Source organism: Pipra filicauda, unplaced genomic scaffold (genome assembly GCF_003945595.2).
Source record: "Pipra filicauda isolate LSUMZ 115617 unplaced genomic scaffold, ASM394559v2 scaffold623_size210332_pilon, whole genome shotgun sequence".
Taxonomy (NCBI): domain Eukaryota; kingdom Metazoa; phylum Chordata; class Aves; order Passeriformes; family Pipridae; genus Pipra; species Pipra filicauda.
The window spans coordinates 83,059-96,511 of NW_024104780.1; the positions used below are offsets into that span (position 1 = coordinate 83,059).

At 57.8% G+C, this 13,453-nt stretch overlaps 1 protein-coding gene and 1 long non-coding RNA gene across 3 annotated transcripts in view; one reads left to right on the forward strand and one right to left on the reverse strand.

Moving 5' to 3' along the window:
- The window catches only part of LOC113998761 (class II histocompatibility antigen, B-L beta chain-like), a 181,529-nt gene that overhangs the window by 60,113 nt on the left and 107,963 nt on the right, over window positions 1-13,453 (reverse strand). The window lies entirely within an intron of this gene.
- LOC120324645 lies at window positions 10,957-11,562 on the forward strand. Of its 2 annotated transcripts, none has more exons than XR_005566110.1 (3): window positions 10,957-11,055; window positions 11,154-11,192; window positions 11,522-11,562. It is a non-coding gene; the product is annotated as an uncharacterized LOC120324645 (long non-coding RNA). The 2 variants fall into 2 exon arrangements; XR_005566109.1 differs by having other exon boundaries at window positions 11,519-11,558.

Sequence of the window (13,453 nt, forward strand, 5' to 3'; positions counted from 1 at the left end):
CCTGTCCTACCTTATCCTGCACTACTGGTAGTTTTAGTGTGTATGTTGTGTAGTAAATAATTCTGGTTTAGTCCTTTTGTCTGATCATTATTAGTAATAAGTAGTTCATTGCTATAAATATATCTGCTTTTCCATCATTAAAACCTGTGGGACAAAACTGGTTCAATCCCATCTCTATAATTCCTTAAATTCAAAGCATCGGCATAACCCAAGGCTGAGATTGGATCCAGCTGCCCCCAGGCTCCTCTGGGAGCAGGAGTTTAGAAAGCCAGGGAGTCCGTTCTGCACCTCGGGACTCCAGGGCAGGACTTCTCCCATCAACTTTGTCTAAGCCTTGAACTCCCCCTGCCACAGGGGGGATGGGGAAAAGGGAGCAGGAAAGGGGAGAAAAAGTGGGAAAAGGGGGTGTAGGACCCCTTCAGCTGAGGGGCCAAAGGGGTGGGACCCCCAAAGGGAGCAATAGGAAAGGGGTGGGAAAGAAGGGGAAAGTGGTGGGCTGAGACCCCCAAAACTGAGTGTGAGGGGTGTTGGGACCCCAAAGTTATTGGGAGGAGGGTGGGAGCCCCAAACTGAGTGCAGGGGGGATGTGGGGGTTGTGGGGACCATAGGAAAGGGGTGGGAGAGGTGCAGAAAAGGGGGGTGGGACAGCAGGAAGAGGAGTCCCAAGGGGGTCCCTTGGTGTCCCCATCACTTGAGCCCTGGAGCAGTTCCCTGGAACCCTGGAGGGGTTGGATCTGCACTGGGGGGGTCCCCAACCCCTTGTTCATCCCTGAGGGGCTGATGGGGGGTTCCCCTCCACCCAACAGCCAGTGCTGCAGTGGCCACGGGGGAAAAGGTGGGAAAAGGGGGGTCTGGAGTGGCCCCTGAGCTCCCACCCTGCTGTGGGGTATCACAGCCAGCACGGCTTCCCCAGAGGAAAGGCCTGCTGATCAAACCTGAGTTACTTTAAGACAACATCACCCCCTGGCTGATCAAGGGAAGCCAGTTGATGGGACCTTTTTGGGTTTCAGTGAAACTTCCCACAGTGTCTGTGCCCAGATCCCTCTGGACAAAGTGTCCAGCCCAGAGCTGGATAAACACACCCTGTGCTGGGCGAGCAATGGGCTCCCGGGTCGGGCCCAGAGGGTGGCAGTGACTGGGGGGACATCAGATGGGGGTCACTAGGGGGGTTCCCCTGGGCTCCATCTGGGCCCTGTGCTCTCCAACATCTCCATCCATGACTTGGGTGCAGCACTGGAAGGGACACGGAGCAAGTTTGCAGATGACCCCAACCTGGGAGGAGCTGCTGAGTCCCTGGAGGGCAGGGAGGCCCTGCAGAGAGACCTGGACAGATGCCAGGGCTGGGAATCACCCCCCATGGAAGTTCAACAAGGGGCAGTGCCGGATTCTGCCCCTGGGATGGGCAACCCCAGATGTGGGGACAGAGTGGGAATGAGAGGCTGGAGAGCAGTGCTGGGAAAGGGCCCTGGGGGTCCTGGGGGGTGCCCACTTGGCCAGGAGTCAGCAGTGCCCTGGCAGCCAGGAGGGACAACCCTGTCCTGGGGGCATCAGGCCCAGCATGGCCGGGCCAGGGAGGGGATTGTCCCGCTCTGCTCTGCCCTGGGGCGGCCTCACCTCAATAGTGGGGCACTCGGGGGGGACACAATGGAAGGAAGAGATGGAGCCAGTAGAGAGTGTCCAAAGGAGGCCACCAGGATGGGGAAGGCTCTGCAGGGGAAGCCAAAGGAGGAGCAGCTCAGGGCACTTGGGATGTTCAGCTGCACAAGAGGAGACTGAGGGGAGACCTCATGGCAGTTCCAACTTCCTCAGGAGGGGCAGAGGAGGGGCAGGCCCTGAGCTCTGCTCTGGGGGGACCAGGGACAGCCCCCAGGGAATGGCCTGGAGTTGTGTCAGGCCAGGGTCAGGTTGGGTGTTAGAAAGAGGTTCTTCCCCCCCAGGGTGGTTGGCACTGAACAGGCTCCCCAGGGCAGTGAGCACAGCCCCAAGGCTGACAGAGCTCCAGGAGAGTTTGGATGATCCTCTGGGGCACAGCCTGTGACTCTTGGGGATGGGCCTGGGCAGGGCTGAGGGTTGGACTCGATTACCTCCCTGTTCCACCCCAGTTCCCACCCACCCTACGCCCCCCTGGAATTGCCTCGGAGGTCACAAAGAGACCCCTGGTCTTCTCTTCACCCCATGCTTCTGGAACTGTTTCCTGCCCTCTGCAACTGCTCCAAGGCCTAGGCCCAGTCTCGGGGATCTGTTTTCTGCCCTTTCTCACTTTCTATCAGTCTCTTCACAGCTGCAAGAATCCTCTCTGTTTTTACCAAAATTCCTGCCTGTAAAGAATCTTCAGAAGAAATGGTAACTCTGCCCTTTCCCTCGCGACCTTCCAAGCTCATTAAAATCCATGAATTCTGTGCCAGCACTGTCCTTTTCAAGTGCTTGGTCTAAAATACAGAAATTCTATGGCTGACAATTTCTAATAAAGTTCCGTATTTTACAGCTACACCCAAGGTGGTCCCAGTTGCTCCCGGATCCCCCCACGATGGTTCTTTTCCCTCTCAGAGACTCCCATTCTGAGTCCAGTATGGCCCCAGGCACTTTCAGTCACTGCCTGGAAGATTCCATTTGCTCCTGCATGGTCCCAGTTGCTCCCAGTATGATCCCACTAGGAGTCCAGTCACCCACAACAATCCCAGAAAATTCCAGCCACTTCCAGCAGATTCAGTGAATCCAGTTTGATCCCAGTCATCCCCAGTATGGTTGCAGTCCCTCTCACATGCTCCCAGGAGTATTGCAGTCACCCCCAGGATGATCTCTGTCAGTCCCAGTGTGATCCCAGTTGCCCCCAGCGTGGTTCCAGTTGCTCCCATTCACCCCTATTATGGTTCCACTCACTCCCAGATACTCCCAGTATATCCCAGTTTACCCCAACATGCTCCCAGTTGCTCCCAGTATGATCCCAGTTGCCCCAGTTCTGGTCCCGCTGGCTCCAGTCCAGGTCTTGGTGTATCCCGGTGCCCCCCCTGTCCCCCCACCCCGCTCTCACCCCCTTTTCTCTCCCCACAGAGCTCCTGAGCCGCCGGCGGCCGCAGCCCCTCCCCATGGCCTCGGGCCCAGCCGGGACCCCCAAACCCTGCCCTGATTTTGGGGGGCTTTGGGAGGATACCTGCCCTTCAACACAGCACCCAGCACACCCCAAAAGGTGCTGGGACACCTCTAAAACGCCCCACGGCTACTCAAGGATCCCCCAAACCAACTCAAATCCCATCCAGGACCCCACCTAACCCCATTGTTGGGGGGACTTTTATGGGCTCTGGTGTTACTGGGAGCCCCCCCAGCTTCGGGAGAGGAGCTCTGGGGAGAGTGGGGGGTGGGAAGAGGGGGGTGGGTGGGAAAAGGGGTGTGGAAAGGAGAGAAAAGGGGTGGTGGGACCCCAACACTGAATGGGAGAGGAGTGGGACCCCCCAAAAGTGGAGGGGGAGGGAGGCTGAGAATTGGGGGATGATGGGAAAGGGGTGGGAGAGGTCAGAAGAGTGGGGAAAAGGGGAGGGTGGGACCCCCAAACTGAGCATGAGGGGGCTGGGGATTGGGGGAATGATGTGTAAAGGGTGAGAGAGGGGGGAAAAGTGGGGGTTGAGACCCCAAAAGTGATCTTGGGGTGGATGGGGATTGAGGGGACCATGGAAAAGTGGGAGGAAAAGGGAGAGGGGTGGAAAAGGGGGTTGGTCTGGAGGGATGGACGGTTCCATGGGGGTCTTTGGGCACTGGGGGTTGGGAAAGGGGGATGGTCCCCCTGAGCTCCCAACTTCCTCTGGGGTGCTGGGGGCTGCTGGATCCAATCTCAGCCTTGCATTGTGCCAACAGTTGAAATTTAGAGCAATTCTAGAGGGGGACTGAACCACGTTTGTCCCCCAGGCTTTAATGATGGCAAATCAGATCTATTGATAGAAAATGAATTATTTATTTTTGCAAATGATGACACAGAACAGAATTATTTAGTGAACAGTAGAAACACTAAAACTACCAGGAGTACAGGATAAGGTAGGACAGGACACTACACTAAAGCAATTGTTGAAGCAATTCTACTAAAGGTGGCAAACAAGCAATAATTCTTAATTAGAGATGGATGGAACTCCCCCAGACCAGCGCTCGTGGGGAGATCTCTGCTCTCAACCTCCAGCAGTGACCTTGGGGGGTCCCCAGCCAAGGCAGGAATCTCCACACACCCCCAAGAAGGGTTCTGTTGGAAGAATCTGCCCCTGGGAAAGGGGACTGGCCCTTTCTGGTAGAAACCCAGGGACTGACAGTCCTTGGACTCCAGGGGTTCCCTCACCATCAGGGGCTTCATTTGGGGTCAAACCAGTCTGGGGTCCAACATCTCCTGCCTTGTCCTGGCCCCCTCTCCGCTCAGCACTGACCCCTTTGCAAATGGGGCATTGTCTTGGGGCCATTGCAGGGGGGATGTCCTGCCCCAGTGTCCCAGTGTTCCTTTAATTCCCAGAGGCCCTGCAGTGTCCCAGGGGCCCCTTGATTCCATGACCTTCTGAAACAGCTCAGGGTTCCTTTGGTTCCATGAGGCCCCCCTGTCACAAAGGTCCCTGGATTCCATGAATTCCGCAGTGTCACAAGGTTCCTTTTTTTCCATGGGGCCCTGCAGTGTCCCAATTGTGCCTTGATTCCAGGAGTATCCAAATTCTCCCAGGGTTCCTTTGGTTTCAGGAGGTCCCGCAGTGTCCCAGCGGCCCCTTCATTCCAGGCAGGCCCAGGGAGACGAAGGCAAAGACGGAGCCCCGACCCACGTCAGCATCTTGGGGGGGCGGGGGGGCAGGACCCGGGAAACGGCGGCGGCTGCTGGGAAGGGACTGGGAGGGACTGGGATGGACTGGGATGGACTGGGATGGACTGGGACGGCGTGGGATGGACTGGAATGGACTGGGATAGACTGGGACACCGAGATACATCGGGACCAGGACTGGGACCCAGCAGGACCCCCCGGGAGCAGGATCTGAGCACACTGGGACCCTCCAGGACCAGAAATGGGGCAACAGGGATCATACTGGGATCACAGTGGGAGCAGCTTGGCCCATGCTGGGAGCGACTGAGACCACACTGAGGGTGACTGGGGTCATACTGGGATCATACCAGGAGTGAGTGGGATCATGCTGGAGGTGATTGGGATCATCCTGGGACTGACTGGGCACTGAATCCGAAAAATCGGTCCGAGAAACTGCTCAGAGACTTTTTTCTCTTTAAGCAGCCAGGTATTTGTTTATTCAACGTTGGGAGCAAGCCAGCTCGTGCTGGACAAACTTGCTCCAAGGTTTCACACAAAATCAGCATTTTTATACAATCTTCAGCTGGGATTAAATGCATATTCAAGTGATTCCAACATCTCTCTCTGCAGATTAAGAACAGGCGGAGTATAGGTGGAGCTCAGGCGGGGCTTGGGGCGGTGCTTCTCTTGGCCCTCAATCCTGAGGGGACTTCCACTCTTCCTCCATGGCTCTGGGGGCTTCAACTCATCTTCCTCACCTTGACCTTCCTTCTCTTCCATTGTTCTTGACCCGCTCCCTGAAGCTTGGAAAAAGCCCTGGCTCCCGGCCTATTCCTCCTCTTCCAATGTCTCCCTGATCCTGCTGTCTCTCTAATTTATCCCCTCTAGGCCTAGGACATGTTCCTGTACTATTCTCTGAAGCTTTGCTCCAGTCAGTAGAACAGAACGAGCACAGATGGTCTTGGATGTTGGGAGCTTGTTAGCAGGCCCAAATTTCTTCGTGAACTCTTTTGGGCCTGGCCTCCTGTTTCACCAGGGACACAGCCCGGGCCCGGGGGTTCCCATTCCCATTCCACGGGTTTGCATTCCTGTTCCAGGTGTTCCCATCCCATTCTAGTTGTTCCCATCCCATTCCAGGTGTCCCCATTCCCATTCCAGGAGTTCCCATTCCAGGAGTTCCCATTCCCATTCCAGGTGTTCCAATTCCCTTTCCAGGTGTTCCATCCCATTTTAGGTGTCCCCATTCCCACTCCTATTGTCCCTCCTCCCATTCCTGGTGTTCCCATCCCACTTCTGTTTTCCCCATTCCCACTTCTTGGTGTTCCCATTCCAGGTGTCTCCATTCCCATTCCTATTGTCCCCATTCCCATTCCAGGTGTTCCCATCACAACTCTGTTTTCCCTATTCCCATTCCAGGTGTTCCCATTCCCATTCCTGGTGTCCCCATTCCAATTCCTGTTGTCCTCAATCTGCTCCCAATGTTCCCGTTCCCATTCCAGGTGTTCCCATTCCCATTCCACGAATTCCCATTCCCATTCCAGGTCTTCCCATTCCAGTTCCTGCTGTCTTCATTCCAATTCCAGGTGTCCCCATTCCCATTCCTGGTTTCCCCATTCCCATTCCTGGTGTCCCTAACCTGCTCCCAGTGTCTCCATCCCTCTCCCCGGTGTCCCCTTTCCCAATTCAGGTGCCCCCATTCCCAGTTCCTGATGTCTCCATTCCCATTCCTCTTGTTCCCAGTCTACTCCCAATGTTCCCATTCCCATTCCAGGTGTTCCCATTCCCATTCCAGGTGTCCCAATTCCCATTCCCCCTGTCCCCATTCCCATTCCTGGTTCCCAGGGAGGAACTGCTGGATGCTGGAGGAGGAGCCAGAATTTATTGCCCAAAGCAGGAGATTTTCACACCAAAATTACGCCCCGGTGATGTCACCACTGTCCCTGTGATGTCACCAATGTCCCTGTGATGTCACCAATGTCCCTGTGATGTCATTGATGTCCCTGTGATGTCACCGCTGTCCCTGTGATGTCACCAATGTCCCTGTGATGTCATCGATGTCCCCGTGATGTCACCACTGTCATTTCCCCTGCTGGTTTACCTTAAAACCAGCACACCAGGTCTGTGCCCAACGGGGGTCCCTGTGGATCATCCAACGCGGCTCCTCCCATGGCTGATGGAGTTGGAGCAGCGGCCGAAGCTCTTCCCGCAGTCGGGGCACTCGGGGCTTCCATTACTGGTGGGTCCGTTGGTGGGAGGTCAAGGAAGAGCTCTGCCTGAAGCTCTTCCCACACTCCCCACAGTGGAAGGGCCTCTCCCTGATGTGGAGGCGACGGTGGGTGTAGAGGGTGGAGCTGTCACACATTCCCTACACGTGTAGGACTGTTCCCCAGTGTGGATGTGCTGGTGGCTGTGCAGCTTGGGGCTTGTGCTGAAGCTCTTCCCACATTCCGAGCACTTGTAGGGCCATTCCCTGGTGTGGATGCAACGGTGTTTGCAAAGGCTGGAGCTGTCCCTGAAGCTCTTCCCACACTCCGCACACGTGTAGGGCCTTCCCCACTGTGGATCATCTGGTGTCGGAGCAGGTTGGAGACCTGATTGAAGCTCTTCCCACATTCCTCACACATGTAGGGCCTTTCCCCACTGTGGATCATCTGGTGTCGTAGCAGGTTGGAGCTGTGATTGAAGTTCTTCCCACACTCCGCACAGGTGTAAGGCTGTTCCCCACTGTGGATGCGACAGTGCTTGCGGAGGTTGGAGCTGTCACTGAAGCTCTTCCCACACTCCCCACACGTGTAGGGCCGTTCCCCAGTGTGGATGTGCTGGTGCCTCAGGAGGTCAGATCTCTTACTGAAGCTCTTCCCACATTCCAAACACCTGAAGGGTTTTTCCCTGCTGGGAGGCTGCTCAGGGACCACCAGCTCGCAGCTCCGCCTCAAGCTCCGGCCGCCTTCCCGGCACACGCTGGCTCTTTCCTCCTCACAGCCCCCTGGGCTGGCTTTGGAGCCTCTCCTGCGGGGGCATCTCCGGCCCTTTTCCTCCCCGCTGCCTTCCTGCGCCGGGGAGCCCTTCAAAACGGCCTCTCCCACCAGGCTCTGCCGCCGGGATTTGTCCTCCGCGCTCTCCGGCCTCACCTCGGGGCCTGGGGCAGGAAGCAACAAGGACACGCAGGGGATTTGCCTCCGGCCCACAGGGAAGCCCAAGGACATCCCCCCAACTCCGGCCCCGGCAGGACGGCCACAAAAGACAAAAGACCGACCCAAAGGGGCACTGACTTCCTCCTCACCTGCCTGGGGGGCCCGCGGCATCTTCCTCTTCCTCGCAGCCTCCTCCTCCATCCGCCCAAGCTTTGGGAAGCAGAAATCCTGATGGATGGGGGGGAAAAAGGGGGTGAGTGTGTTGCCCAAGTCCATCTCTGGAACTCACCGGGCATCCTGTGTCCCTGAAAACCTCCAAAACACCAACATTCAGCCCAGAAAAAAAAAAACAACAAGATTTGGGAAAAAAAACCAGCACAAACTCCGATCTGGAGCGGGTCCAGAGAAGAGCAACAAGGCTGGTGAAGGGACTGGAGCATAAGTCCTATGGGGAGAGGCTGAGGGAGCTGGGGTTGTTTAGCCTGGACAAGAGGAGGCTCAGAGATGACTCATCACCGTCTATAACTACCTGAAGGGAAGTTCTAGCCAGGTGGGGGTTGGTCTCTTCTCTCAGGCACTCAGCAATAGGACAAGGGGGCACGGGCTTAAGCTCCGCCAGGGGAAATTTAAGTTGGATATCAGGAGAAAATTCTTTACAGAGAGAGTAATCAGGCATTGGAATGGGCTGCCCAGAGAGGTGGTGGATTCACCATCCCTGGAGATTTTTAAACGCAGATTGGACGTGGCACTGAGTGCCATGATCTAGTAAATGGACTGGATTTGGACCAAGGGTTGGACTGGATGATCTCGGAGGTCTTCTCCAACCCAATCGATTCTATGATTCTATGATTCTATCATTCTAACTCCCCGCAAATTTGCAAAAGATCAAGAGTCAGCAAAAAAAATACTCCAAAATATGAAGATTCAGCTCAAAAAAACCCTCCCAGAGGTTTCCCCTCTCTGCTCTCTGCACCTTTACCTTCCGGGCTCTCCCCTCTCTGGGCTGCTGGGGGTCCCTCTTAGGGATGCCGGGGCTCTTGGGTGTCCCAGGGGTCCCTTCTCCCCTCACTCTCTGCTTCAGGGGGCCGCGTTCCCAGACACTCCCCCTCTCCACCTTCTCCACTTTCTTGGCCCGGGGATCCCAGGGGTCCCCACTGCCCAGGCTCCCCCTTCTCCGGGACCCCCCCTTGTAGCCTCCCGGGGCTCCTCCCTCTCCCTGCTCCCCCCTCCAGCCTGCCGGGGGTCCCCCAGCTCCGCCATCGCCCCGCTCCACTCTCCACACTCCGGGGCTCCCGCCCTTCCTCCCCCAACCCCCGGCTCTCCCGAGGGCTCCCCAAACCCGCTGCCTCGGCTCCCTCCGGCTCCCCCGGACCAGCCCCCCCCGCCCACACCGGGCTCACAATGGAGCCGCCGGGGCCTCACCCACCAACACCAACCCCCAACAAGGGGGGGACCCGCAGCCCCCCGACCACCCACGGGGCTCTGCCCAAAACCCACCCCGACACCGCCCCAAAACACCCACCGGGGACCCCCAACAGCCCCCCGGCACACAGCCCCGCACAAGGGCCGCCTGTGCCCGAGCCAACAAAACGCCCCCACAGCCGGGGGGACACCAGAGGCTGCCCCGGGGCAACGAGAGCAGGGAGCGGATCGGGCCCCGCACACGTGGCCGGGCTCTTGGGTCAGCCGGCCGGGATCGGCAACCAACAGCACGGCCCTGACCGCCGGGGAGGGGAGAAAAACAAGGGGTGAGCGCGTTGCCTTGGGAGTTTCTCCTGCCCAAGTCAATCCCTAGAACTCACCGGGCATCTTGTGCCCATAAAACCCCCCAAAACAACAACATTCAGCCCAAAAACCCCTCCCAGGAGTTCCCCCTCTCTGCTCTCTAGGGTTAGGGGCGTCCCCCCTGTCTGGCCTGATGGCACTTCTGCCTGCACTGGGGGTCCCCCTTCTCCGGGCTGTCGGGGGTCCCACGGCTCCGGGGGGTTCCCACTCACCGGGGTCCCCTTGAGTGTTGCCAGGGGGGTCCCAGGGCTCACTTCTCCCCACTCTGCCTCCCGGGGCCGGCCGGCCCTCCTCTCTCGCCTCGCAAACCTCTTGGCGCTCTCGGCTCCCACCCCGCCTCAAGGCCCCCCCTCCTCTCCACACTCCAAGGCCTTCCCCCTCTCCGGGACCCCCGCTTAAGGGGCCCGGCGCTCCCTCTCTGCTCCCCCCCCTCCAGCATTCCGGGGGTCCCCCAGCTCCGGGATCGCCCCTCTCCGCTCTCCCCACTCCGCGGCTACCGGGGTTCCCCCCCGGCTCTCACGGGGGCCCCCAAACCGCTCTCGCCCCCCCCGCCATTGCCGAGCCACCGCCAGGACCTTTGGGCTGCTCTTCTTTGTGCTCCCGCTCGGCTCCTCCCTCGGCTGGGCCGCCGCTTTTGGCGGGTTTCCTCCTCCGGGATCCACCCCCTGCAGCCCTTCCCCCCCTGGCCCAGCCCCCTTGGGCCCCCCTTGGGCCCCCCTTGGGCCCCCCTTGCCCAATAAGTCTGATTATACAGACAAGCAATTGGTTTTAATCCACAAAACCCAAATGTAGAACCCAGCACCCTGGGCCATGAACAAAGTGCTGTTCCTTGGGCCCCCCCCCAAAGTCCAAAGGAAAGGGAGAGGGGAAAAAAAACCTACTGGTGAGAGAGCTGTTGCAGTCTGGTCAAAAGTGGGGATTGCAGTCCAGTTGAGGGGGGTGGTCTCAGGCTGGTTGAGAGCGGTGAGCTGCAGTCCTCCTCTGGATCCCACGAGTGCTAAAAAGGTTCTGAAACTCCAGGTTTATATATTCTCCAGTTCAGGCAGGAATGCCCAGTCCTCCCCTCACAGCGGGAAATTCCATAAAAGGATGCTTAGTTCTTCCCTCAGTGCGGGGAATTCCATAAAAGGCTATGAGGATGTTCAGTCCATAAAAGGGTATGAGGGTGCTCAGGACATCCCCCCCACCTGGTAGTCCTCTCCTGACAACAGTTCCTGGGAAAATGGCATGGAAGGCCAGAGAATCCACAGTTTTGGGCTACACCCATCCAGTGAGGAATCGGTCCCAGCTGTTCTAACTAGGACACTGTGTCCGTCATCGCTGCCATCATCATCATCATCGGCCTCCTGGGAGTCGGTGTCTGGAAGCTCCGATCCGGTAACTCCCGGGATGGGGGTCGGGAAGGGGCACGGATCCGCCCGGCAGCATTCCGGGGATCCTGTGCCACGGGTGCTGATCCCGCTTTCTTTCCATAGGGAAGAGGGAGGGGAATGGATACGACCCCGCGCCCACCAGTGAGTCCCAGCAGCGTGTGTGGATCCAGATCCTCTGGGCAGGGATCCCAGGATGGAGGTCGGGATTCCAGAGGGGAATGGGGGCCTAATGGCTGGAGCGGGATTGGAAGGGGATTCCAGCTCAGGGCAGGATTCCAGAGTGGGATCAGGTGCAATTGTAGACTGGGATCAGGGCTGGATTCTGGAGTGGGATTGTGGTGGGATGGACGGAGCAGGATCAGGTGGGATTCCGGAGCAGTTCCTACTCTCCCTGGGCTCCACAGCCAGATCCATCCCCTGGGATGGGAACAGGGACATGGTGACTCCTTTCCCCGCTCTCATCCCAGCAGGAATCACAGCCTGAGCGATCCTGGAGCTGGATCCACCCCTTCCCTCTCCCTGTGGAAAGGCAGGAGCTGCTGGCAGAGCTCATCCCACTGCTCCCACCCACCCCGGCCCCCCTGCGGCTCTTCCCGATGGATCAACTTCCTGCTTTTTCCCGTGTGAAACCCAAGACCACAATTATTCCGGAGGCTTTAATTTGGGTGTGAAAATCTCCTGCTTTGGGCAATAAATCCTGGCTCCCTCCTCCAGCATCCGGCAGTTCCTCTGTGGGAACCAGGAATAGGAATAGGGACAGGGGGGACTGGAATGGGGACACTGGGAGCAGGTTGGGGACAGCAGGAATGGGAATGGGAACTCCAGGAATGGGAGTGGGGACATTGGGAGCAGGTTGGGGACAGCAGGAATGGGAACTGGGGCACCGGGAATGGGAATGGGGACATGGGAGACCAGGATAGGGATAGTGGGGACAGGAATGGGGACACTGGGAGCAGGTTGGCACAGCTGGAAGTGGGAATGGGGAGAGGGATGGGAACCCCAGGAATGGGAATGGGGACAGGGATGGGAACCCCAGGAATGGGAATGGGGAGAGGGATGGGAACCCCAGGAATGGGAATGGGGACAGGGATGGGAACCCCAGGAATTGGAATGGGGACAGGGATGGGAACCCCAGGAATGGGAATGGGGACAGGGATGGGAACGTGTCTCTCCAGGAGTTGGTTCAATACAAAGGTCAGTCCCTGGCTCGAGGCCACGGGAAGCCCCTTCTTTGGGAATGTCTGGGAAGCAGGTGTCAGAGGTTTGAAAAGAGGTGTTGGAATTGTTTCCCAGTGTCCCCCCCATTGCCATCTGTGTCTCCCGGGATGGGGTGGGTTGGAGCGGAGCCGCAGGCGCTGGGCAGGGGCAGTGGGGGGAGGGCGGCTCTCGGGGACACCGCGGTGGCCGCGGGGAGGGCGGGGGGTCCTTTGTTCGGGGGCTTTTGGGGTTTGTCCGGGACCGGACAGAGCGGGAGCTGGTTTTGGCCACCTTGTTCTCTTTTCCTGAGAGGAAGATTTTTCCCCCCGGGACACCTCGTGGAGAGCGACCGAGAGAGAGAGAGAGAGAGAGAGAGAGAGAGAGAGAGAGAGCCCGACCCATCTGGGAGCGAGGTGTTCTGCTTTGGGGACTGCCCCTGGGAAAAGGGACTCCTTCACTGCTGGCTGCGAGCACACGGGGCTGCGAGAGCTTTGAACTGCCGGGACAGTTTCTCCCCCCCACCTGGGGATTTGGGACTTTGTTTGGTTTCTTCTGAAAGGTTTTGGTTGCACCATTTGTTGTTTATTCAGATTTTGGTAATAAAAAGCTGTTTCTTTTCCTTTTCCACACTTCCACCTAAAGTCTCTTAATTTCTAAGTTGGAATCTTGTTAAACTAAGACCCAGTGCCATCAGGGGGAGGAGGAGGAAAGGAGACCAAGAGGTGCTGTGGCCACTCAAACTGCAGAGGAACAACCCTTGCCAGTAGCAGTTGCCCCTCTACAGAAGAAATCCAAGACCAAATCAGCTCAGTTAGTGAGGGATGAAGGGGAAGCAGAGCCCTCAGAACAGGAGCAAGAGGCAGGGCCAGAGATAATCACCAGATCCCCATCCCCAGCTGACCTGTGAGAGATGTGAAAAGATTTCAGCCTCCAGCTGGGAGAGCCCCTGCTGACCTGGTTGCTCCAGTGCTGGGATATCATGGCCCAGCATATGGAACTAGGTGGGAGTGCAGCCAAGCAACTGGAATCCCTGTCCTGGGATGTTGGGATTGACCAGGCGATTGGGAAGAGGACAGAGAGGGGATGAGAGCCGGGTACAGGCTTGGGAATTGCCACGAGGGCTTTTGAAAGGAGCGCAGGGGAAAGGGATGTCTAAGAACAAGTCCCTCAGGAGAGGGAAGCAGAGAGGCTGAGTTTTGACCCCA